Raw genomic sequence first — 24,996 nt, 5'->3', positions numbered from 1 at the left:
GCTTCTTCTTGACAATTAAGTTTTAGATTTTTTGAGTTATGTGAGTATATAGAGCTGCGTATCAGTATTCTACAGGGTTAGTTTCAGTAGTTCAATTTCTAATGAATTTCTGATTTGCACTTTGTCTTCTTGGCTCATGTTGCACTGACATCAAAGGGGAGACAGAGATTGAGAGGTTCTGGGTTGGTGCCATGCTTGTGCTGTGCTCTGCAGAGACATGCTGTGTGTGTGTGTGTGTGTGTGTGTGTGTGTGTGTGTGTGTGTGTGTGTGTGTGTGTGTGTGTGTGTGTGCGTGCATGCAAGCGCAGTTTTCCTTAAGGACTCCATATGCGGATGAGAAGGGGCCTCCTCCCAGCTTCAATGTGACATCTGTTTGTCTCTCCACCTCTTTGAAACTCACACTGTGCGTGCACGTGTCTGTCTGTTTATGCTGGAGGTTCATTGGTTGAACAGCTGATCTTGGTTATCAGTGTTGTCAACTCAAACCCTTAGGTCATCCACTGGCCCCTGAGGAGGACATTCTCCCTGCGGTGCTTGTGCAGAAACACATACACACATGCATGAACACACAAATGCAGACCAAGGAACATACAGTACATGTCACACACATCCAGATGCACTGTCCTTACAGATGTGACCTGTGACTGTGCCGGGATCATTTGAGGTAGCTGCAGATGTGCTACCACAATGTCACCAAGCAGAAGCTTAAAGGAATATGCCACCGTTTGTTGAAATAGGGTTATTCACCGTCTCCTCCACCGCCGCTAGCTTAGCTTAGCATAATGAATGGAATCCTTTGTTGACGTTAGCATGTCGTGAGTAAAAGTGACCCAACAACAACAAAACAAAACCTAATTACTTCTTGTGGCCTGCGTATTCACAACAAGTAAAAATAGCAATACAGATTAAGACTAGACGATTTCCTAGGTAGATATTGACTTGGGACTATATTGGGTGGAAGTAGGCTAGAGCCGAAGCACTGCTACTCAGGCACAGAGATATCTGCAGCCCGCGGGGCTCTGCGGCCGGAGCAAAGTCACTGTTTCTGGGTTACTGGACAGGCAATGGCCCGCCGGGGGAGCTCAGTCAGGGCATTTGGTTGTCCACTAACCCAGAAACAGTGACTTTGCGCCGGCCGCAGATATCTCTGTGCCCGAGTAGCAGTGCTAAGGATTCCATTTATTACGCTAAGCTAAGCTAGCGGTGGCGGTGCCGGACTAAGGCCGGTTACACACTGCACACGTCTCGCGAGCGTGGCGTTTCTGTTGCGTCTCAGCTGCGTGTCAGCTGCGTGTATTTTTCTGTGTCCTACATACCAGAAGCGTGTCTGACGCGGCGCTGCTCCTGCTGCTAGGTACAGGGAGGGCTGATCTCGGGACATAGTGCCGACAGATTCAAACTCTGATAAATGGGTAAGTGGGCTGTCTGAACAACTTTGTGTAGCTGTAAAGAGCCTATATAGCCTATCTGATGTTGGACCGTCACTCAGAACACACACTACGTTGTTATCGTAGCCTATCCTACCATTTATATATAGCCTACTGATTTGATTAAAGCAAGACAACGTCGGCAGTATTGACTGCAAAATATGTTACAGAATATTTCGTTCTGTATGACAGGTGCAATATTTGAAAATCTTTTCTCTGAAATTTTGTATTAAATTTATATCTACATTGATGTCAAAACCTAGACTTTCAAACATCAATATGTCATTTATTAATATGTATTTGTGTCTAAATGACATATAAACCTATTTTCCTAGTCTATTTTGCCTGAAAACGCTTCCAACACGCTCGCGTCTTGCGTGAAAAATAGGCGTCGGTTCTATTACTAGCAGGCACGCATCTCAGGCCTGAGACGCGCGTCTCACGCCGGCAGTGTGTAAGCTCTAACCTGTTAACATGGGAGCCGAAATATAAACGGACACGCCACGCAGCTGACACGCTCGCGCGACGCTTCCAGTGTGTAACCGGCCTAAGACAATGCATGCACTGAGACAAAAATGCGTTTGCCCACCTATATAAATATAGAGGAGACGGTGAATAACCCTATTTCAACAAACAGTGGCGTATTCCTTTAAAGTAGAATGCCACCTAATTTATGTTTACCATATGGAATTCCATTTCAAAAACTGTTTTCATGAAAAACCATCTTCCAGAGTCTGCGATCAGAGACCTTCTAAATCTGTAATGAAATCAACATACCATTAGATTGGTAACCCCTGACTAATTTTAGAATTGCACACAATTTCTGCCAGAAGGGGGTCACAACGCCTGAGTAATTCCCTGTGTGAACAATGATCTGGCTTCTGGATGATTAAATATATTTATGGCAAAGGCCTCATACAACCACAGATATCTACAGTACCTCAGAAGAAGTGGTATCGCAAAACAGGCTAACAAATTTCTACCATCTCACAGTATCAGTGGCGATTTCTTTAAGACTGCAAGGGAAGCTCAGTTTCCCCCTAAAATGTCTAAAATTTAATGGTCAAATATATACTATTGTGTTAACATTTTATTGACTAAAATGCTTTAGAATACGTTAATCTCGAAGACGACTTGGTTCAGAATTAGCTGACTCGATTTCCTTCTCATACATTCCCGTAGCGTCTCAGTGCATTTCCCTGTTGAAGCCTAGCGTCCGTGGACTTCAATGGGACTGCTTTGAGCAGTTTTTTTCAGTGCTTCGAAACTAGACGGTCGATAAAGGAGTAAATGCCCCCCCCCCCCCCCCCCCCCCCCCCCCCCCCCCCCCCATAATTCATACAATATATACTACCACATTTCTTTTGAATCAGATAAGCTAACCCAGATTCTTGAACAATGCTAATATTGTCGACCTGATTTTGGCAAAGCCATTTGAAAGGCTTCCTTACGAGGAGAAACTTAAAATTAAACAGCAGGATTAGATCAACACTTAAGATTGATTTAGTGCAAATGACAGGGCAAAGTAACAGGTCTGTTCAGCTCTCCTGGTATGACAAAGTTAGCTGGCTAACTGGAAGTGCTGTGACAAAGAAAATGTACTGCTGGCCATGCCTCTTGATGAAACCTTCTCATGGATATTATAAATTATTATTGTATTATATTATTTATTATTATTGTATAATTTAATTATTACATTATTATATATATTATTATAAAATTAATATAAATAAATGAAAAATTATGATGTAGGCCAAAAATGAGCTTCCCCTCTTTGAATTACCAGCAGCCACCACTGCACAGTATATATATCACCATATTGTCTAACCTTACTTTAAAGGGGCTGTACTTGAAATCTATTGTAGAAAATTAAAATAGCAGCAAACAATTTTTTTGCTATGTAAAGTTATAGTGGAATAATGGCGTCCTGAGCAGAGAATAAAGTCACACTCCCTCTGTGGGTGTTGTAATCTCTCTGTTCTTTGTTTTAATAGCCTGTCCGGCCGGTATTTCACTAATTTGGGGAACGGTCTGTGGAGGAAATCCCAGCCTGCTGTTATTTTTTAGTATTTCGAGTACAGCCCCTTTAATGTATGAGGTGATTGACAAACAGCATTATCTAGTGACTCATCCAATGCAAAGAGTTGTGTAAAGTGAGGACATCACAGACAAGTGCCTCAAGTGACAATTTCCCTTTTAATACATCTAGTCAAATTCATACATCTTCTCACAGTTTATGAACTTCATAAACACAAATTATGAGATATATTTGGACTCTGTTGAATGCTGTGCATGTCAGTTTGAATGCCTGATGTCCTGATGCAGGAGGATCTGCTGCATTGTCAGGTTTTGTTTTGCTCCTTTCTCCAGAGGTCTTCTTTTCTCTGCTAAAACTATTCTGCTCGCTCCAACTGGCACAGTCACAGCATGGTGGTTCTGATTGATTTGGTTAAAAGCTTTGGCTGTGTTTCTTCATGTTGGCATACCTATTTGATAGTTTTCACTACAGACACACATACACATGCAGGTATATGGACATGTGCCATTTTTGTTCTCAATAGAGTGTATTGTGTTCTGATGGGTTTTGGATGCTCGCAAACACATGCAGATATAATAGCTTGAGGGGATATACTGTGTTCTTTACTCTCAACTGTGCGTGTGTGTGTGTGTGTGTGTGTGTGTGTGTGTGTGTGTGTGTGTGTGTGTGTGTGTGTGTGTTTTATTCATTTAGTCTTGTTAGTCTTGTGGCTTGAAGCAATGAGCCGGCGCGTTGTCACAGCAACTGAGCAAACCTGAGTGTACTCATTAGTGCTCTTCCTGCCTTTATTTTTGGACCTGTCTTGCCCCTTTTCCTCTCTCCTCCTCTGTTTCAGCATTTCTCTCAATTTCTTTCTCTCCTCCTGTTCTCTCCATCCATCCCTTTCTCTAAACCTTTCTAAGTGTGGTAATGCGTAGGTGACACAGGATAAGCACATGTTTTTATTTTTAAAGTGCCAAGGTTTTTTTTTAATTGCTAACATGCTGTCTTTAATTGTCCACTTGTGTCATGTGTTGATTATCAAATCTGTGACTTTTAAAATGATGTTTGAGTCCCTTAGAAAACAATCTTCACGAGTTGACACAAAAAGAGAGAGAAGGAACTTTCAGTGAGAATTAAAACTTAAGTCTGAAATGATTGTTTGCTTTATGTTGCACCATTTATTAAATACTACAGAATGTGCCACATCACACACTCACCATACACTCAGTGCCATTGGTGTTATTCAAATCACAATTTAATACATCCCTGGCTTGAAAAGAAACTTACAGCGCCTTTATTGTGCCTTTGTCCTTGGAGTTCTTTACTTGGTGCAAATTGTTCTTTTGATCATATCATATCAGTCCCTCTTAGCAAACTGCAGTCTATAGGCCTAAATAATGTCTTATTTAATTGGTCCCTTACTTAACTTTTTGGGAAAACTCAAACTGTTGTGTCTCATAGTGCTATACAAGTCTAAAACCATCTTACCATCAGTAACGGGATGCCACAGGGCTCAATTGTTGGTACGCTACTATTTACATTATATCATCATTGCTCTTAATCAGTAATTGAATGGCTATTCTTTATATTTTAATGCCCAGGTTTCACTTCACTTTTTTTTTTTTTAGATCAATTTTTATTGTTATTAGCACCATTTATCATTCAGACATACAGAATAAATTCCACAATATGTGCCAGGTAATATCAGATGGTGCACAGAACAGAGAAACACAGATTGAACAAGAACAAAAACCCTCTCCCGCTGTGCTTTTCCATAGGTTGATAGTTGATGATTTGGCTTTGTTAATCCATGCTGTAAAGAGCTCATGCATAACTATGTCTAGAACCACTGGGGGGGCAGCGTTGAGCTATCATTTTCTTGGTTGCAGTTGAGCTGGCTAGCCAAATCTTCCTTGGTCTCTCCAGCAGGTGTAATTTAGAGTCATCATTAAGTAACAAAACAATCGGGTCAGTAGGAATTAGATATCCTATCACATCAGATAGTATTGATATTGTTTTATTCCAGAACTCATGCACATGTTCACACCCCAGACCATATGCAGGAAAGTTCCAGTTTGTTCAGGTTGACAGAACGTACAATAGGGAGTGGGAATGGCTTTCGAGACGTACAGTATCTCTTCTGAGGAGTCCAATATGTCCTATGGCATATGTTGAAGTGGATATACTGGTGATCTGGGTTCTTGGAACATTGGAAAATGTTGTCCCAAACAGCCTCCCAATTAATTGTGTTCCCCTCAGAGCTCAGCACTCGTTCCCATTTCTTTACTATTGGGAGTTCTCCTATGGATACTGACAACAACTCAGTATAAATGTTGGACACTAATCTTCTCACAGGGAAATCTAAAAATCATTTAAAGTGCCCATATTATGAAAAAAACAAATTTTCTGGGATTTGGGGTGTTCTTTTGTGTCTCTGGTGCTTCCACACGCATACAAACTTTGAAAAAAATCCACCCATGCTGTTTTGAGTGAGATAAAGTTTCTGAATGTGTCCTGCTTTCAGTCTCTGGGTGAGCTGTTCAAAATCGGCATTGCTTGTGACATCACAAGCCGAAACGAGCTGGCTAACCGCAACCGTTAGCTCATAGCGTTAGCATGCTAACGCTAACGCTAGCATGCTACCTCATTCTCAATAGCAAAGCACTGCTACAACACACACAATTTCACCATAATCTACAAAAGAATTACTTACATGTGCGCCCTCATTTAGAAGTCTCCCAGCTAATCCTGCCTTGTAACTGACCGAAGGTGGAGAAACAGCCTTTCTTTTACTGTCTATGGAGCTAGCTAGCTGACATGATCTACATCTGAGCTACTGTGTGTGAGTGCAATCAAAGATAGTACAGAAGAAGAAGAAAAGAAAATTAAACCATGTAAACCTATTCTGGTACAAGCTTAAAATACAATTACGAACCTGAAAATGAGCATAATATGGGTGCTTTAATGACTGGGTGCACCTCAAGACGAAGTAAAAGGATGTCCTGGGATCTCAAAACTAGCTCTCAGGTCTTCGAAACTCAACATACCTTTCTCATTGAATAACTGGTCTAGAGTATAAATACCTCTATCCCTAAGTTTGTATGTCAAGTTGGCCAATGTGTTGGTGATAATGGGTCCATAGGTTAGCATACATGTTTTTTGGACAAACACCTGCAAAGGCCAGGTCTCGCAGTCTTAGACTTCCAATGAGGTTTTGCTCTATTACTCTCCATGGAACTGTAGATGAGGGGTCCATCCACACTCTGAGGGCCTGTAGATGAAAGGCCTTGTGATACATTTTAAAGTTGGGGAGGGCCAGGCCTCCAGTGTTTGTGGTATGTTGTAAGGGAGAGTATTTTAGCCTAGGTTGTTTATTGTTCCAAATATACTGCCGAATTAAGGTATCAAGTTTCTTCCAGAAATGTATGTAGAAATGAGGGATCATTGAACTTCAGCAATCCTGGACTGCAGTGATGCCGGCAGCGCGGTCCACCTGGTCAGATCCCTTTGAACATTACTTAACATAGTTTCATACTTTTCCTGGACCATTCGCTGTATTGATGCGTGTATGATGATTCTTAAATATGTAATTTTGCTTTGGGTTGGTATTGTACCACTAATAGCTGATGTCACAGCTGATTTATTCCAATTAATTTTATAGCCGGAGATTGAGCCAAATTCGTTGAAGATCTTAAGAATATTTGGAATAGAGTCCTCAAGATCAGAGATGTACAACAAAATATCATCTGCAAATAATGATATTGAGCTGTTATTGGATTTAGTCTGGACATTACTTATTTTATTTTACCTTATGGCTTGGGCTAACAGTTCAAGAAAGATTGTAAATAGCATGGGGTAGAGCGGGCATCTCTCTATTGAGAGCCCTTCTCGATGGGAAATAGCTGAGAATGCAAGCCATTGGTTGAGACTATGGCCATGGGATTCGCACCATGTCAATGAATTTGGCCCCCAATCCAAGCCTCTCCATTACTTGACACAAGTAGTTCCACTCTAGGCGGTCAAAAGCCTTTTCCATGTCCACTGATAAAACTGCTGCCATTGTTGGAAGGTTTCTGGCTTCTTCTATTACATTAAATAATCTGCGTACATTGTCTGCAGCGTGACACTTTGGTATAAAACCTGATTGGTCGGGGTTGACTAGCTTCTCAATAAAGCGTTCTAAGCGGAGTGCCAAGACTATGGAATAGAGCTTAATATCAGTCTCAATGAGGCTGATGGGCCTGTAGTTTGAGCACTCCGTAACTTTTTGGGTATAACAGAAATTAGTGCAGTGTTGGCTTGTTGTTGAAAAGTGCCCATCTCTATGCCCGAGGTTAAACTTTGTAAAATGATAGGTCCTAATATGTCAAAGTACTGTAGTAGAAGTTCTGATGGAATTCCATCCAACCCTGGCGTTTTCCCTGTTTTTAATGCTGATTTAAATTCCTCTAATGTTATGGGTTGACCCAGTTCTTCTGCCTCCTCTGGGTCAAGAAGAGGCAGAATTAGCTCTTTTAGGAACTCATGGCACTGTGTCGGGTCTGGATTGCAGGAGGACTCATACAACTTTGAATAAAAGGATTGGAAAGTGGCGTTGATATCTTTAGAATTCGTTGAGATACCTCAGTCCATGTGGATGCTTTTGATAGCAGCTCTGGACTCGCTTTGTTTTAATTTCAGAGCCAGCAATTTGCTTGGTTTGCAACCATTAAAATAATAATTTTGCCTCAATCTGGGCATTATGAATTCAGCTCTCCTTCTTAGCAAATCATTTAGCGACTTGTGACTAAAGAGTATGTGTAGATTTAGAAAAACACGTCTTTAGAGAGATTTACAACGTTCTTCCAACTCCGCAATCCTTGCCTCGCTTTTTCTCTTCAAATTGACCGCAAAGGAAGATGTGAAATCTCTAATAAATCCTTTAGTTGCTTGCCAAATGAATGCCGGGTCCGAAACAGAGTCATATTATATATATTATATACATATATTGATTGATATAAACTCAGCCAGTTTGGCTCTAAACTTTGCCTCAAATGCTGTGTTCTGGAGAAGGGAGTGATTAAATTGCCACCTTCTAGACCTTTCTCCTAACACATCACAATGGAATGTGGTTATCAGCGCATTGTGATCAGACAGTTGCTGGTTCTATTGCTATCATGTGGAACATTGCCTTAAGCTCACTAGAACACAGAATATAATCAATGCGGGAGTGTATGAGGTGACGTGCGGAAAAAAAGGTGTAATCCTTGCTAGTAGGATTGTGCATCCTCCATATATTGTAAGATGGTGGGATTCCACAACTGCTCTAAACATGTCTGATGTGTGTTTTTGGGTATTTGTGTCGTTGCCCCATGATCTATCCTGATTTAAATCTAGCAATGCATTCATGTCCCCGCTATAATTAGTGAATATTCATTGAGAGAGAGCAATTCATTGGTTAGATGTGGGAAAAACCTTAAAACAAAAGGCTATTTTCCTACTCCTTATTGTGGTGCATATATAAGATATCCTGCATGATAGACCTTTTATGTATTTTGTAGGGGGATAAACGGGCCGATCAAACTAAATTGCTGGACTACTTAAGAAGAAATAATATAGATATAGCGCTACAAGAGTCACATTTACATAAAAGAGATAAATCGCCTAAAAAATAAATACTATAAGATTGATGCTTCATCCAGTGACGACACCAAAACCAAGGGCTCCATTGTTACTGTCGCAGAAATGCGCACTCATGGCAGGATATCTTATACATACACCACAATAAGGAGTAGGAAAATAGCCTTTGTTACGGTATATGCACCGTCTACATATGACGTAAGGTTTTTCCCAATGAATTGCTCTCCCTCAATGAATATTCACAAATTATAGGGGGGGACATGAATGCAGTGCTAGATTTAAATCGGGATAGATCGGAGGGCAACCACACAAAGACCCAAAATCACACATCAGACATGTTACTGTTCTTACTGTAAGACCTGTTGTAAAATTGGTCTCCCTCCCTCTCTTCTTTTTGCACCCTGCTCTCAACACTTCTGAGTCTTCTGACTTCTCATTCCTCTTCCGCTCTTATTTTTTCTTATTCTCTTTTATATTTTTCTGCTCTCTTGTGTACCCCCCAACCCCCACTCTCTCTGGCTCTGTGAGTGTGTCTCCTCACATTGGAAAGAGATGAGAGAGGAGTCAGAAATTGAGTGGTGCTGTGCTGAGCTACAATATCTGCTTCTGTTAGGCACTGTTTGTGTGCACACTTTCACATGCCTGTGTGTTGGTGGAAGTGCACGTTTGTGCCCATTGTTGCAGCACAGTTATCTCAGTGCAGTAGTGTTTTTGGTGTGTGTGTGTGTGTGTGTATTTATGTGCACCAACTGGTGATTATGTAGATCCATGGAAGTAAACAACCAACAGGATCTTTCATTTTTTGGAGTTTTATCCGGATTGACTAATGGTGGTTACCATGGTAACTCCCAACCCTTGACTGCAGTAAATTCACACAAAATGATAAATTCAAAAGACGTTCTGTGAAAAGTTGATGAGGTATAAGCTGCTAAAATCAGGAAGACACCACAGTAACTGTAGAAAGCGCTCTGTTGTGTCAAAGAGGTGTTTGTGTCACTTTTCTCAGATTGCATTTAATTTCTGTCCATTTCACGTTAATAAGAAACAGTGGTTTCTGGAGAGAAGAGGGGTGAATACCTGGATATAATTAATATTATACTTTAACACATGCTCTTTGGTAGATTATGTGTTTGCTAAATTAGAGGAGAGTCTTTGACAGATTCAGAGAAGATGGGGGGGGGCGGGGGAGATATATAAACTGAACACCAGAACGGTATAAACTGAACACCAGAAGAACAATATTAACTATGCAAATTATTAACAATATACCTTAGTAACACTTCTGTTTTCTTTGTAACAAACTACTGTTGAAAAACAAACAGAACTAAACTCCACTGTGGAGATGATTTGAGCACGTTGAAAATTCTTCTTCAATCAACTTCTCTTACATTTACAAAGTAAATTAAATGGTTACTGTTTCACAGTATTGTGCAGGGTCGCCAGTCGCCAAATGTGGGGGCAGGCCGACACACAAACGCATAAACACTGGCGCACACACCAGCCACTACCTTCTGTTTACTGATAGCTAGTGTTTAACTCAGGCTAATTAATTAGCTAGTAAGGTGTGATTTTTGGCAGCCAGCCTTCCAAAAGAAAGCACAGGAAACAGAGTCTCATTTCACCTGTCTGGGAGGCTCTGACACACTTTCCACACTCCGTGTCTGCGAAGAGCTGTAGGCTTGTACCGGTGTTGATGTTTTTGTGCATTGTCGGACACATGCAGCCACTTTCCTGAAACCGCTTGCGGGACTGACACAAGTCCACAGCGTGTATGTCCGAGCCTGTCTCCATCGCCTCCACCTGCAGGTTGTCAGCTGTGTGTCTGCCTGCTATACTCTCGGATGGTCGATTTAACTCGCCAGTCCTCATCAATATAGTTTCATGTGTCACTCTCCACAAGCAAAAAAAAAAAGAGGAGCTTAAAACGCAACTTGCGATGTGATCTTGTGATCTGGATGGGAAGGATAACTCTGGGAGTTGGAAGGGGTGTGTCGCAATTCTGCCTTCTGACTTTACCGCTTTCGGTTTCATATCGCATATCGTTACAGCCCTAGTTGCAATGTTATTTCCCTTTCTATTTTCCTTGTTGTTTCCTTGTTTTTTTCAAGTTCTGCTGATACAGACAAAAGCTCAAGGCGGTACTATGCTGCCACCGAGCGGTTCATGGCCTGCTTTAATCTTCTTTTCAACCTAATTTGTTGACTCCATCTTCTAGTTGGCACTAGCTAAATCCTGGGACCTGCAGTTTATATTCTTTGACCGCCCTGACTACTGGCAACATCCACGGCTCTGACCTGCAGCAAAGTTTCTAAACCGTTAAGACCGCCCACTCCCACAAGATTTGTGTTGTACCGCGGGATCCCAATACAGTCCTCTATGCACTTTCTTGTAATGTTAACTAAAGCAAAAAATTATTTTGCATGTCTGCACCATGATTCGAATCCGCTCCAAAATATAATGTAATGACTCTTTCTTGGCCTATGCTACACCCTTCCACAAAGTTTCATGAAAATCGGGCCTGTAGTTTTTTGGTAATCCTGCTGAATGACAACAGAAAACAGACAAACCGAGCAAAAAACATGACCTACTTAGCGCAGGTAACAGATTGCTTCATATTTATTAGAGATACACCGATTACAATTTTCTAGGCCAATTCCGATTTCCAATTTTTCATTGAGTTTGACCAGCTGATACCAATTTCATTTTTTCAAACCAATTTACAGCACACACAAATATTTATTTTCTATCTTTTCTTTAACAGAACATTTTACATGTTGCATAGAACATAGACATTTTTTTAATAGATAATCGATCGCTATAAAATAGAACTATATAAATTACTCCTGGTGTGGGAAATGACTAAAGTGCAGTGTTATGGAAGAACCATTTCCTTCTTTTCACATCCAATATCCAACCATAAAAAATTTATATATTTAGCAAACTAAACTTCTGTATGTCTGAAAACAAGGAAAACAGGTAATGGCAATAAAATAATATATAAATAACAAATATAGCCTTAATGCAGAATAAAAATATTTCTCAAAACACACACACAGGCCTGTTTGAACGTCAACAGTAACGTTACCTGAAAACAGCGTGTAGTTCGTTTTCTAGCAAGTTTGCTTTATGTGTCATTGTGCATAAATATGAACACTATTAACAGGCTTATCTGCTAACGTTAGCTACCGCCGGTTACCTCGGAACAATCCAGCAAATAGACGCCAGCCTAGAGTGTAAAATGAGCGGTGACATTAAATTAATTTTTAAAAGATAATTTAACATCACCGCTCATTTTACACACAGATTAGCAACAAAACTAAACACTGAAGGAAGATTACTACGTTTTTAATGTTGGTTTTGAGCGGTATGCAACCCCACTAACCTGGAAAGCGTTTTAAACAGTAACGTTAATACAGCGTTATTTATTTAATACAGTCTCCTACAGCACCCAGCAGGGCGTCAGAGGCAGAGGGTGTTGTTGCGCAATGTAAATCATGCGGCGCCCGAGTGAATTTGACCAGCATAAAATCGGCATATGTCAGACTGACCGGCAGGTCGCTGGTCATGGCCGATGACATGAAAATCTGCCAATTCCAGTCACCGCATCTCTAATATTTATGATAATAGGTACTGTTCTGCTACAAGAGAGGCTGATCAGATGCATGGCTCTGGAATGCTCTTTTCTATGTCACTGGATTCCAGCCAAGGATGGCGAAGGCATGTCCCACCCTAATCTGCCTTACTCTGACTCTGAGTCAGAATAAATCTTAAATGAGCTAATGGGACTTAAATAAGAAAAACATTGCATGGAAAAGCATTGCTTGGGAAATGAACTACTTAGTCTGCCTGTATAGTGGCAATGGCATTAAATAACTGCCCTATCAGAGCTGAGTAAGTAAACTAAATCAGGCTTATGACAGTCCTCCCACTTTGATTCAATTTGTGTGAATAAGGGTAACAGAGGACTGCTGCTGCTGACCTGCTGGCTGGTGAAGACAAGGAGTGAATCTGTTGTCTTTAACATTTTAACAGTGTGTCAGACACTGACCATTCAGGGAGGAGTGATTGTGGAAGTTTCCACATATCATGACATATGCCAGATATTGTTGCACCTAGCACACAAATGCTTTTATGAACTCTCTTGTTACACTCACTACACTGTAAAATTGTTAATTGGTTGGTCTTTTGAATATTTGCTAGCAAGTGGTCTGCATGCCACAAAATCACAATTTGGTTAACTGTATCTGTGAAATGGCCACAGTGTCCCTGTTTTAAGATCCCACAAGCTACATGTTCTTATTAGCATCTTCTGGATTTAATGCCAGAGGCAACTGACCTTCACAATCAATCAGTCAGTAGAGTGACAGAGGAGTGATGGCATTTAGCACAGCTCCTCAGGCTGCTGCACACAAAGGCTTGAACTTAAGTAAACTATTGATGAAAACTGAGCTGAAGAAAGTATGATTAAATTGACTGCAACACTTTTGGGGTTTTTTTGGGGGGCATTTTCAGCCTTTATTTTGATAGGACAGCTGAAGACATGAAAGGGGGGAATGACATGCAGCAAAGCGCCGCAGGTCGGAGTCAAACCCGGGCCCGCTACGAGTAGGAGTGAGGAGTAAACCTCTATATATGTGCACAAGCTCTACCAACTGTGCTATCCGGGTGCCCACAGCACTTGATTTTAATAAAAGCAGAAGCGCAGTGTGATGAAAGTGGGCTTTATTTGATAAACAGTAGTAATGTTCATTGTGTTTTTTGAATCATTTAGAGGCACTGGAGTGAGCTTTTATGATTCAAAGATTTCACAAAATGGGGGTTAGAGCTTCCTGGAGAACTTTGCATCTTCAGTGGTGACCTCAGGCTGCATCAGTATTCGTAACTAAAAAAGTACAACCAACAAAAGCATCATATTTTTTTTTTTTTAACAATCCTGTCCTTTCCCTTCCCATCTAACACCCGGGCTCTTTTTACCGAATCTTTCTCTCATAAGTGATAACCCACTGAGCATGACTAGGCTGAAAGCAGTGACCAAGATAAAAAGGAAATCAACAAACCACTCGTGAAGAGCACAACACATATACGTTCACTTAAATGAACTGTGACCTGGAATGCGTGGAAAATCATGGTGTGGTAAACACTCACACCTTGCACCTGTTCATTTAATGCATGTAAATTGATCAAATAAAAGTTTGTTCAGATGCAGCTCCTGTGTTATCTGTATTATTTGCGACCCTCAATTGCAACGAAGCAGTTAACTGTATTTGAGTTGTTAGCCACATTCAGTCTGTCTGCATCCTCACTCTCCTGCCCCAAATTTGGGTTTCATAATAATCAAATATATAAATGCACCATGAGTTACCTTGTGGAGTTTTGACTTCTAATAACGCCACGGAGTAATCTTTTTTTATCATGTGCAAATTATTTTAATGAAATGTATTTATCACTGAGGAATGAATGTGCAGACGCTAACTTATGTCATTGTCAGGCAGATGCATGAGCATCAGTTGAGTGTTGTTATTGTTCAGTTAACCTATATTAATACTGCAGTCTACGTTAATATTGTTCCTAAAATATAAATATATAATTTGCCAAAACCTCACGATATAAAATAAATGTGTCTATATGCTGTTGTTTTTAACATCTTTTAAATAAAATAACATTTTCAATATCTTTTTAGATGAAAGTGTCACATTTAAATTAACGATAAATATTTCCAAAGCCTTCAGCTGAATGACTGCTCTGGTAATGGGCATCCCATCATTCCGTTTTTCAGTCACGTAATCACACACTTTCCTGTCAATCTCTTGGAAGCGGCCACTTTGAGGACCACGGTAAGATTTTCTCTGGCTGTTTGCATTTTTAGACAGTGTATCGTCTCCATGACAATGCCTCGTTGTACTTCCGTTCTAACTTCCGACTTTGAGGCTTTTTCGTAACTGAATATATAATTTGTATATAAATGTGGATAATGTTAGTGATAGTGAGATGCTTGCTACAGTTATCAATCAGTGAAAACACTAGCCTGACAAGCCAGACCCACATCAAGATGATCTGGTCTGGGTCTGGGAACACACCATTGGCAGGGCTCAATCCGAGGGGTGGGATAAACGGTTGTCGTTCAAATTCCCTCTGCACACAATAGGATAGCGCTACAACCTAACAATAGAGCAAAACTCCGAACACCTCTTCCTTTTTTAAGAATGACTTCAGTGCCATTCTTTGTTCTTTTCTCAAAGAAAAGCTTAACTCAAAGTCTTCCAGAGTCGCAAAGCCGATTCGAAAGATTGCTGTTCACCAACAGCAGCAGCCATCTTCTTTGTTTTTAAGTAGCAGGGAATTCACGCGGAACCGTCACAACTCTGCCGTCATTATGTTAAGCCCGCCCACTGACTCTATACACGATGTGATTGGTCTGACTAGAGTTTGGTTTTTCCAGCTCACAAGCCAACAGAGAGTTGGTAGACGACCCTGGCTGCAAATTACATTTGCTGCCGCTAGGGTGCATCTAGATTTCTAGGCTACGAAAACACGTTTTATTTCTCTGATTCACTGCTTTGTTCAAACGCCGCTGGGTGCTCTCTCTTCGTGTTTGTCTATCTGGCTTGACCATAAAACGTTACCGTGCTTTTGGGCGGTTGTTGAGGCTCCGTCTTACAAACTAAAGCTGTTTGTAACATTAAAATAAAATGGATTATGGATCATTTAATTTCTATAGTTTATAGCTGACTTTACCAGCTGACTTCTCTATTAGCTGTTGAAACAGGTGACGTCCCTTACGTTCCAAAACCAGCATCTGCGACTTGAACAGCTGAGTTGCAGCATGACCATCAGCTGGCCTGAGTCCAGCTCAAGACTTTGTTCAAGACGGTCGCTGTGTCTCTCCATGTTTCAGGCCCTGGCTCTAGCTAGCTGTGAGGGACAGTGACTTGCTTCAGTTAGGAGGGCAACACGCGTTTTACTCGTTTCATGTTGTTGGCGACATCTGTTGTTGTGGGTGTATTAACATAAAAAAAAGTCTGGACCTCAAATAATGACCTCACTTTTTCAGACGTATTTTCAGAAAAAAATAAAAATGGTTAGGTAACTATATGTAACTTTTAAATGTTTCTGAAACTGTAATTTGTGTAATAGTACATTACAAAGAACGCTATTTTCATATAGTTTTTATTAATGTCTTTGCTTGGGTCCGATTTTTCCCACAAAGTCACAAAAGGATTTATGGCAGGTAGACCAGCCCTACAGTCACACATTCTGATGGGTCACAGGTTTCGGCATAACACCAGAAAAGCCTGTGTTATATATATACATCCAGGCAGGTAAAGGGTAGCAGGGGATTTCTTTATATAGGCTGTTGCGACCGGCTGACAACAAAAGAGGGAGATGCACAGCAAACTTAATAATAAACTGTCATTTATTAAATAAAAGTGCAAACAGAAAGACAATGAGGTGTGGTAGTCAAGATCAGTGGTGTATGAGGGTATATGGATGCAGTAAACCATGTGTTGTGCATGTTTTCAGTGTCTAACAAAGGAAGTAAAAAAACAAAGATTAACTTGTGCTAGGTGAAGGGAATGCTGCACACTGCTCTCTGGCCAGGCAGGGTTAAAAAGCCTGGGAGGACTGGCAAGGTGCTCCCAGTCATGTCGTTAGCACCTCAGAACACAGGCACAGGCCTAAATAAAGCCAGGGTCCCAAAGGAAACCCTGGCTTCCAGACAACCAAGTCACTCTTGTGACAACAATTACAATATAAACCATATATATACCTCAAATAACCAAGTATTAACTACCATACCAAATATCAAATTTCTTAATTCAAAAATAAGTAAATAAAATACAACACCTCACCGCATATGCTCCAACATAGTCTATATAAGGGGTTTTCAAATTGGGTGAATGTGAGCCTCCCCTTAGAGTAGGTAAGGACAGCCGAGCCCCCCCTTCCCCAAAATCCCGTCCACCTGCCCTAACCCATTCACGCCTCTGCAGTAAATGCCATCTTTTGTGTGTTCCAGGCAATGATGAGTTTCAATAACAACTGATAAAATGTAAATATTTTTTAATATTGTATTTTATGACATTTTACTTCCACAAGTGCATTCATAAAAATTTTTGCAACAGCAAATCATTTCCAACTTCATGCAGGCCTAATTGAGGGTACTTTTAAAATCACTGAACATCAGTGGGCCTATCCACAAGTCAACAAAACATGCTTAACATCTGTAATCGGCAAATTAGATTACAGATTACAATCCAAATATAAAAACATAATGGAATATATTGCAATAAGGCTTTCAGGCATTCTGTATTGCTTTCAACTATTTATTCTCCTTTGGATTGACTTTTCTAATTATATCTGAGTCAGCACACATCTTCCCTTCTCTCTTGCAGCTTTTGTTGAGGAAGTATCCTCCGTAAATGTGCATATGACAATTATTCACCTCAATTATACGTTATTCATTTAAATTTATTAATAAACCCCTGGACTGTATTATTTCAGATGTTTGAGCAAGATTTCTGCTCATGTCTAAAACTTTGTGCACATTCAAAATATATATAACTCATCCCATCTGTGTTCTCTGAGGTTTGGAGGAGTCGTGATATTTTGTGAAAAATAAAGTTATAATAGGCTATTACAAGAATAAAGTCACTATATTTCAGAAAATAATCTACCTGCACCATAGCCTGATATGCAATACGTGATTGCTCTGCTGATACGGTAGATCTCAGACCTTCTGACAGACACAGAGCCCTGTTTGGGTCTCTGGTCTCTGAATGAGACAAAGTTTAGGGAAGTGGCTGTATGCTGCTCTACATCAGAGGTGGAAAACCGAAACTACGGCAGAAATACACAGAGCTCAAACGCGACACATCTGCCACAGCATGTCGACAGCAGAGTGCATCCATGATAAACCTGAAGCTGCTTTTTACAGCAAGAGTGGACACTAAGCGACGTCCGGTTTCATATTTGTCAGTCAACTTTTCAAAATACATTCGGGGTTACACTCAAAACATTCGGGGATGAAGCCCCGGCAAAATCAGCTGACGCTGCGTCTGTCAGTGGGAATAATGAGTCCGCGCTTTTGATGCGCAGAAGTGTTTGATGTGGGCTGCACTGCAGAGAGAAATAAACGCAAGTCGTCCTCCACCTGCAGCCTTGATCTGTATTTGTTTTTAATCAGGGTCAGTGCGGAAAACTCCCACTCATACAAGTAGGTGGAGGTGAAGGGGATTAGGACTTTCATAGCCTTAGTGGAGATCTGGGGGAACTCGCTCTCCACAGACAACCATACATTTCTCCCAGTTTCTGTCACACTGTGGCAGAGGTGCAGACTCGGAGCTCGACCAGGTGAAACCTAACTTTAACTCAGGATCATATTTCCTAAGTTTTTTGCTGGATCCTGTCTCCTCCCTTAATGCTGACTTCTGTTAACTTGGGACAAGGAAACGATGCATTTTAAAGCTAATACACTCACGCACAATAACCGATATCAATAGAGCTGCATACAGAGTTATTTTTTCTTTGAGGGTCCCTTTGAGTGCTCTTTGGCACCCCCCAGGGGAGGCGCGCCTCAACTATTGAAAACCGCTGGTCTATATCCTTCGCGTTCCCCCGCAATCCCCCCTGCTGGAAATTCCACCGGATGCATGTATTTTCCGTTTCCTTCCGCTTTCTTTGTGTGGAAATTTTAAATTCGGTGGGTTTAGGAGGACTATTGTTGTCTGATAAATTGAAACAGCTAGCTAGACTATCTGTCCAATCTGAGTTTTCTCTCACACAACTTTTTGCAGCGGCTCTGTGCGGAGCTTAGCACCGCCCATGACCAGTGCTAGCCATTTTGGTGCCCTAAGCATAATTCCTTTATGATATATGTGCCTGAACTGCTTGTAGATGGTTGCTCATCATCTGTATCCTCCTCTTGGCCACGTGCTCCTTCTTGTATGTATCTCAGCATTGACCCTGCATTAATTTAGATATACAAAGACAAAGGATCAGAATATTTTGTCTCTTTCTATAAAGAGACAAAATATTTTGTCTCTTTCTATAAAGAGACAAAATATTCGAACAAACAATCTTATACTGAAAAATATTATGAACATTTAAAACTGAAAGCATGCAGCCAAGGAGCTCTCCCCCTTTATTACTTATTTATCAACTATTTGATAAATCTAATCTAATCTAATATAAAAGCATGAGTTGCAATATTGCACACAATTCAACAATAATTTTTGCTTTATATCATTCATAATGACATTTTATATTTATTTCTTACCTACAGGAATAAAAGAAAAATTATACACCTTACAGACTACATTTCTGAATCTTAAAACATTATACCATTTAATTGAATACAACTTAAATACGGTTACGAGAGCATTTTGTCTACTACAAAACGTTTTTCTATTTCACCGGCAGATGTCGTCCATGCCTTTGCATCCTGACATAAATGCAATCAAAACGGCAGTTCATTTTGTCATGTAGCTTCTGTCACATTCAGATGTAGCTGAGCTAGCTGTAGCAGTAACACTTTACAGTAACAGTTCACATTATCAAGAGCCATTTAAAGTCCCACTGCACATCCAACACCTCACCTAATTTGTGTGAGAGACTGTAGCCTACATTCTGCTGAATTCTACTGAATGACAATCCTAAAGATGGTCGTGGGTTTATTATGCATTGCAAACACCAAAATATAATAATAAACGGTAATAAATGGTCTGAAGCAAGAGGAATTGTTAGCCTACCTTGTGCACTGACTGCTAACTGTTACTGAGAACGTATTGACCACCGTCACGTCAAAATAAACCATAAACTACTGCTCAATATGTAAAGTAAAGTAACAGCTAGCTGGCGTCAGTTACTTGTAGAATGCATAACAGTAAAATCTCAATTTAGCGTGCACCTAAGTTATAACATATTTGAGTTTGCTAACAATAACGTCAGCTAGTTTGAGGTGTATGCATAGGCTAACCATATTAGCAGCACATTTCCCATATTTAATTAATCATGGACTTACTTGCAAGTGATGCACGGGCATCATCTCGCAGTTTCTTCTCTTTTCTTTTCTCTGCTCCTGACTCCTGCTGTCTTTTCAAGGCCATTTCCAAAAAGGTTGACTTAGCCTACTGTCAAACTTCGTCAGGCGCAATCCAACAGACCACTGAGATAGGGAAGGGCACCCACAGGGAGCTTGGGAAGTTGAGTGTGTGTGTGTGTTTGGGGGGGGCACCATCATTAGGCAAAAAGTGCCTAATATTTCTATACTGAAATAATATCGGCATTATAATTATTATGACTGATGATTTTTCATTAGGCTATTTTTAGTGCCCCCTCAGCACTTGGTGCCCTACGCACAGCGTGTGATGCGCGTGGTGGGGGCGGCGGCGCTGCCCATGACAATTCTGATTGGTTTAAACCCCGCCCTCTATCCTCAGCAACTGGATCCTGGAAGCTAATTTAAGAGAAAGGAGAGAGGGACCACAGGAAAAATGGAACACAAGTGTAAAATGACATTAATCACATTGAGCCCGAGAGAATGCGTCCGCCACAACATGTGTCAAATGTCTCGTCCCTTAATATGACGAATGTCCAGGCTGTAGGACTGGCGCAATAGATCCCGTCCTTGGGTTTAATGAAAGGCGCTGTATAAATCTTAAAGTTAAGAAGATAAGATAAGGTTATTATTGCGTTCATTGCTACAACAAACTCTTAATGCTTTGGCTCGTGACAGTGACAGCCGGTTTAGCTCACAATACATACAATGTAGGCTAAATTAATGTTACCATATGCAACACTTGAAATGCAGCGAGGCATCTGTAACGTATTATCTTATTGTAAATGAATGATTTTCTGTCTGACCAAAACAGTCATCTCAACTATATGACCTCCGCTAACTCTAATACAGCACTATAAAGAAAAGACCTTTACCACAGCAGTGGTCGTAAAAACAGTACTGCTTTTGTCCAAAGCGGCCACTAGAATCACAAACACAAACTGAAAGTTACATGTAACCACTTCAAGATGTGTGTCACCGTCAACTCTTAATCAAGGCCAGTAGTAATATAGTAAGTCTGTGGTACTGTATTTAAGGTTGTTCAGAGCCAATTTACTATCAGCTTTCAACAGCGTAAGCTTATTGTTGCGGACAAATTAAAAGGACTAATCTCCATAAACCTGATTACAGATTTACTTACAAAAATGCAATTAGCGCTGAATAAAATAGCTAAATAATCCCTGTTTTCTAAACCTTTCCTTCTCCAAATACGCAAGGTATGACAGTGGAAAACATATATCCATAGTAAGTGTAGCTTAGCCTTAAAAAGACTAAATGCATAAATACATACATACATACATACATACACAAAGAAACATGTACATCAGATTATAAAAGGCAAAGGATGCAGTGCCAGACATTAAGTAAACCAAAACAACAACAATGCCTTCCTTTCTGCTGCTGAGAAAAGACATGCGTGATTTCCTCTGTGCAATCCCTCATGCAGGAACAGCGTAAATTCTCTGTCAGTCAAAATAATGAGCTTATGTGCAAACCATAGCGCTTCCGTGATCCCACACAATGTTACCAGGAGAGAAGACCTAAGAGGTGGAGACAGGAATGGGGAGAAGGTAAGAGATAACAGGGATAGAGAGGGGGAGAAGCATGTGAAGAAAAGATAAATTGAGAGGGAGAATCAGGAAAAAGAGAGGAAGAAGAGAGGGGGGATGGGAAACTCCTCTTTGACAAGAAAATAGCAACCACTGTTAGGCTCAGCAGGAAATGAATATTAATAGTGCTGCTGCATGACTTACACTGGAAACAACCTAGATTTCCACAGTTGTAGTCATCAAGCACATACTGTACTGTGTCTGAAATGTTCCATTCTGCACAAGAATTGTTCAAAAGGTGAAACTGTTATTTCCTTTAGCTAGTGCTTATAATGACTTGGAAGCTGGTTTGGGTTTTGTTTTGGTGTAAACTATATCGAACTAAACTAAAATTTAACAAAGTTTTTTCTCCTTTAGAAACCCTTAAATGCATTTTGGCTTTTGGTTTTTACACTATTAGAGTGATGGTGTTGTACTGCATTACATTCAGTGTTTTTAATATTCTGCCCGCCCTCGTGTAAATCTTTTTGAAACACCTCTCAATATAGCGTAGTTCAGTACAACACCACCTCTAACCATGATCTCAATAGCAAACATATAATTGAACTAGAAGGGCACTTGGAGATCGCAGACCTCCAACAAGGTATGCCCTATATCACAATGTTAAAGGGTAACTACTGTTTTGTTCAACCTATCCTATGTTTTTGTTTCTAAGTGACTGATAGGAACAACAATATTTGAAATTAGTCCACTATTAAGCAAGATCGCTGCAGTCGGCAGCGGTGAAACAAGCTATAATGTAAGTTAATAGGGCAATTATCCAGCTTGTATTTACCTTCACAAAAGTGCTCATTTTGCCACAGACTCAGATTAATATTCTAAGTGTCTGACAACATTATGGAAAGGATTTCTAAGGAGGTGGAACTTTCTTTTACAGAAATAGGAACCTTTTTTAAACATAAAAACATCTGCGTTTGTTAAACCCACCAGACTCTATGTAAATAAACTGTAATTTTAGCATCGTAAAATACACAATACACACAAGTCAACAAAAAAAAACTAAAATTATAAAAAGCCGCATTGGGTCGTCTTTCCACTTGTCCAACCATCACAACTCTAGTTGTGGTTGAAATAAACATCTAGTTTATCGATTTACATGTGAAAATACATTGGCTCTATACACACTAAGAGTATTGCTTTTTTAAATGGAGTCTGGTGGGTTTAGCGCTAGCGACTTCAGAGCTGATGCTGGTTAAATAAAAAGGGTCTTAAATTGGTTTTAAAGGTCTATCTCTGAAGGGATCCTTTCCATAATGTTGTCAGACACTTAGAATATTAATCTGAGCCTGTCAGTGGCAAAACAAGCACTTTTGTGAAGGTAAATTTAAGCTGGACAATTGCCCTATTAACTTACATTGTAGCTTGTTTAGCTCCTGCCAACTGCAGCGATCTAGCTTAATACTGGACTAAATGCACAGAGTGAGGCAAAATTATTATTTCAATGGCTGTAAACCAAGCAAGTTGCTTGCTCTGAAATTAAAACAAAGCGAATCCAGAGCTACTATCAACAGCATCCGCACAGATCGAGGTATCTCAACAAATCTTAAAGATATCAGCGCCACTTTTCAATCCTTCTATTCAAAGCTGTAGTCCCAACCAATGGCTTGCATTCTCAGCCATTTCCCATCGAGCGGGGCTCTCGACAGGGATTCCCGCTTTCCCCCATGCTGTTTGCAATCTCTCTTGAACCGTTAGCCCAAGCCATAAGGCAAAATAAAATCTGTAATGTCTAGATTAAATCAAATAGCAGCTCAATATCATTATTTGCAGATGATATTTTGTTGTACATCTCTGATCTTGAGGACTCAAAAATTCTTAAGATTTTCAACGAATTTGGCTCAATCTCCAGCTATAAAATTAACTGGAAAAATCTAATCTTCTTTTGTTGAACAACAGGCATGTGACATCAGCCATTAGTGTTACAATACCAACCCAAAGCTAAATTTCATATTTGGGCATCATCATGAGTTGTCCAGGACAACTATGAAACTATATTAAGTAATGTTCAAAGTGATCTGACCAACTGGTCTGCGCTGCCGGCATCACTGCGGTCCAGGATTGCTGTTGTTAAAATGAACATAGTTCCTTGTGTGAATTTCGTAAGTACAATGATCCCCTAACCCCCACCAATACATTTCTGGAAGAAACTTGATACTTTAATTCAGCAGTATATTTGGAATAATAAACAACCTAGGCTAAAATACTCTACCCTGCAACGTACCACTAAGACTGCAAGACCTTGCCTTTGCAGGGGTGTGTCCAAAAAAGTGTAACCTATGGCACTATTATCACCAACACATTGACCAACTTTAAACAGGTGGAGGAGCAACTACGCTACATCAATAAGTGGCATTTGAATACCCCAATATGGCACAATGCACACTTAAAGGTGCCCTGCCATACAAAACCGTTTTTATTTGCATTTTTTTAAATATGTTAGGTCCATATGTGTTTGTGTTATGTTGTGAATGTGAAAATGAACGGCTACCTCCTTTGTCAGCTCTAGCCACTGAAAAGAAATAAGCGGAGAAATCAGGCCAATTACAAAAGCTGGTCAGTCTGACATCATATTGCCTGAGCTCATTACTATTCATTAGCTCGCCCAGTTGGGCTGGGTAAAGGATTCTGACAGCCAGGCTCTCATTGGCTAACTGTTAGCCAATCAGATTCAAACAGCTTAGCTTGTTGAATATTAATGAGAACTGGCAGAAATCAAGCTGAGTCTTCCTGTAGGCTTTCTATACCACGCTAGAATGGCTTGAAACAAGGTAACCAAGGCATTTTTGCCACAAAAAAATGTTACAGAGTCCATGGTAGAAGTTCAGACATTACCACAAAGTAATGAAATACGTGTGGCAGGGCACCTTTAATGTCTGGTAACAAACCCTTTGCGTGTAAACAGTGACAAAAGTATTTATACTTTAGACCAGCTATTTAACGAGAAAGGTATGTTGAGTTTTGAAGATCTGAGAGTTAGTTTTGAGGTCCCCACGACTTTGATCTTCGCTTAAGATCAGCCCTAAAGGGGAAATAGTCTTGAAGCGCGTCATTAAATGGTTTGTTGATTTTCCTGTGAGAGGATTACTATCCAGGATTTATGCTAAACTGATGCAGGTATCCATAGGAGAACTCCCAATGGGAGTGAGAACTGAGCCCTGAGGGGAACACAATTAATTAGTAGACAGTTTGGGACAACATTTTCCACTGTTCCAAGAACCCAAATCCCCAGCAGATCCATTTCAACATATGTCATAGGACATATTG

The 24,996-nt window shown here is 40.3% G+C and overlaps 1 protein-coding gene across 3 annotated transcripts in view; it reads left to right on the top strand.

The window, feature by feature from the left end:
• Positions 1-24,996, top strand: part of cnih3 (cornichon family AMPA receptor auxiliary protein 3) — a 143,205-nt gene that overhangs the window by 51,718 nt on the left and 66,491 nt on the right. The window lies entirely within an intron of this gene.

Source organism: Perca fluviatilis, chromosome 18 (genome assembly GCF_010015445.1).
Source record: "Perca fluviatilis chromosome 18, GENO_Pfluv_1.0, whole genome shotgun sequence".
Lineage (NCBI taxonomy): Eukaryota > Metazoa > Chordata > Actinopteri > Perciformes > Percidae > Perca > Perca fluviatilis.
Note: the sequence above shows the minus strand (reverse complement) of the source record. Positions and strands in the feature narration are given on the sequence as shown.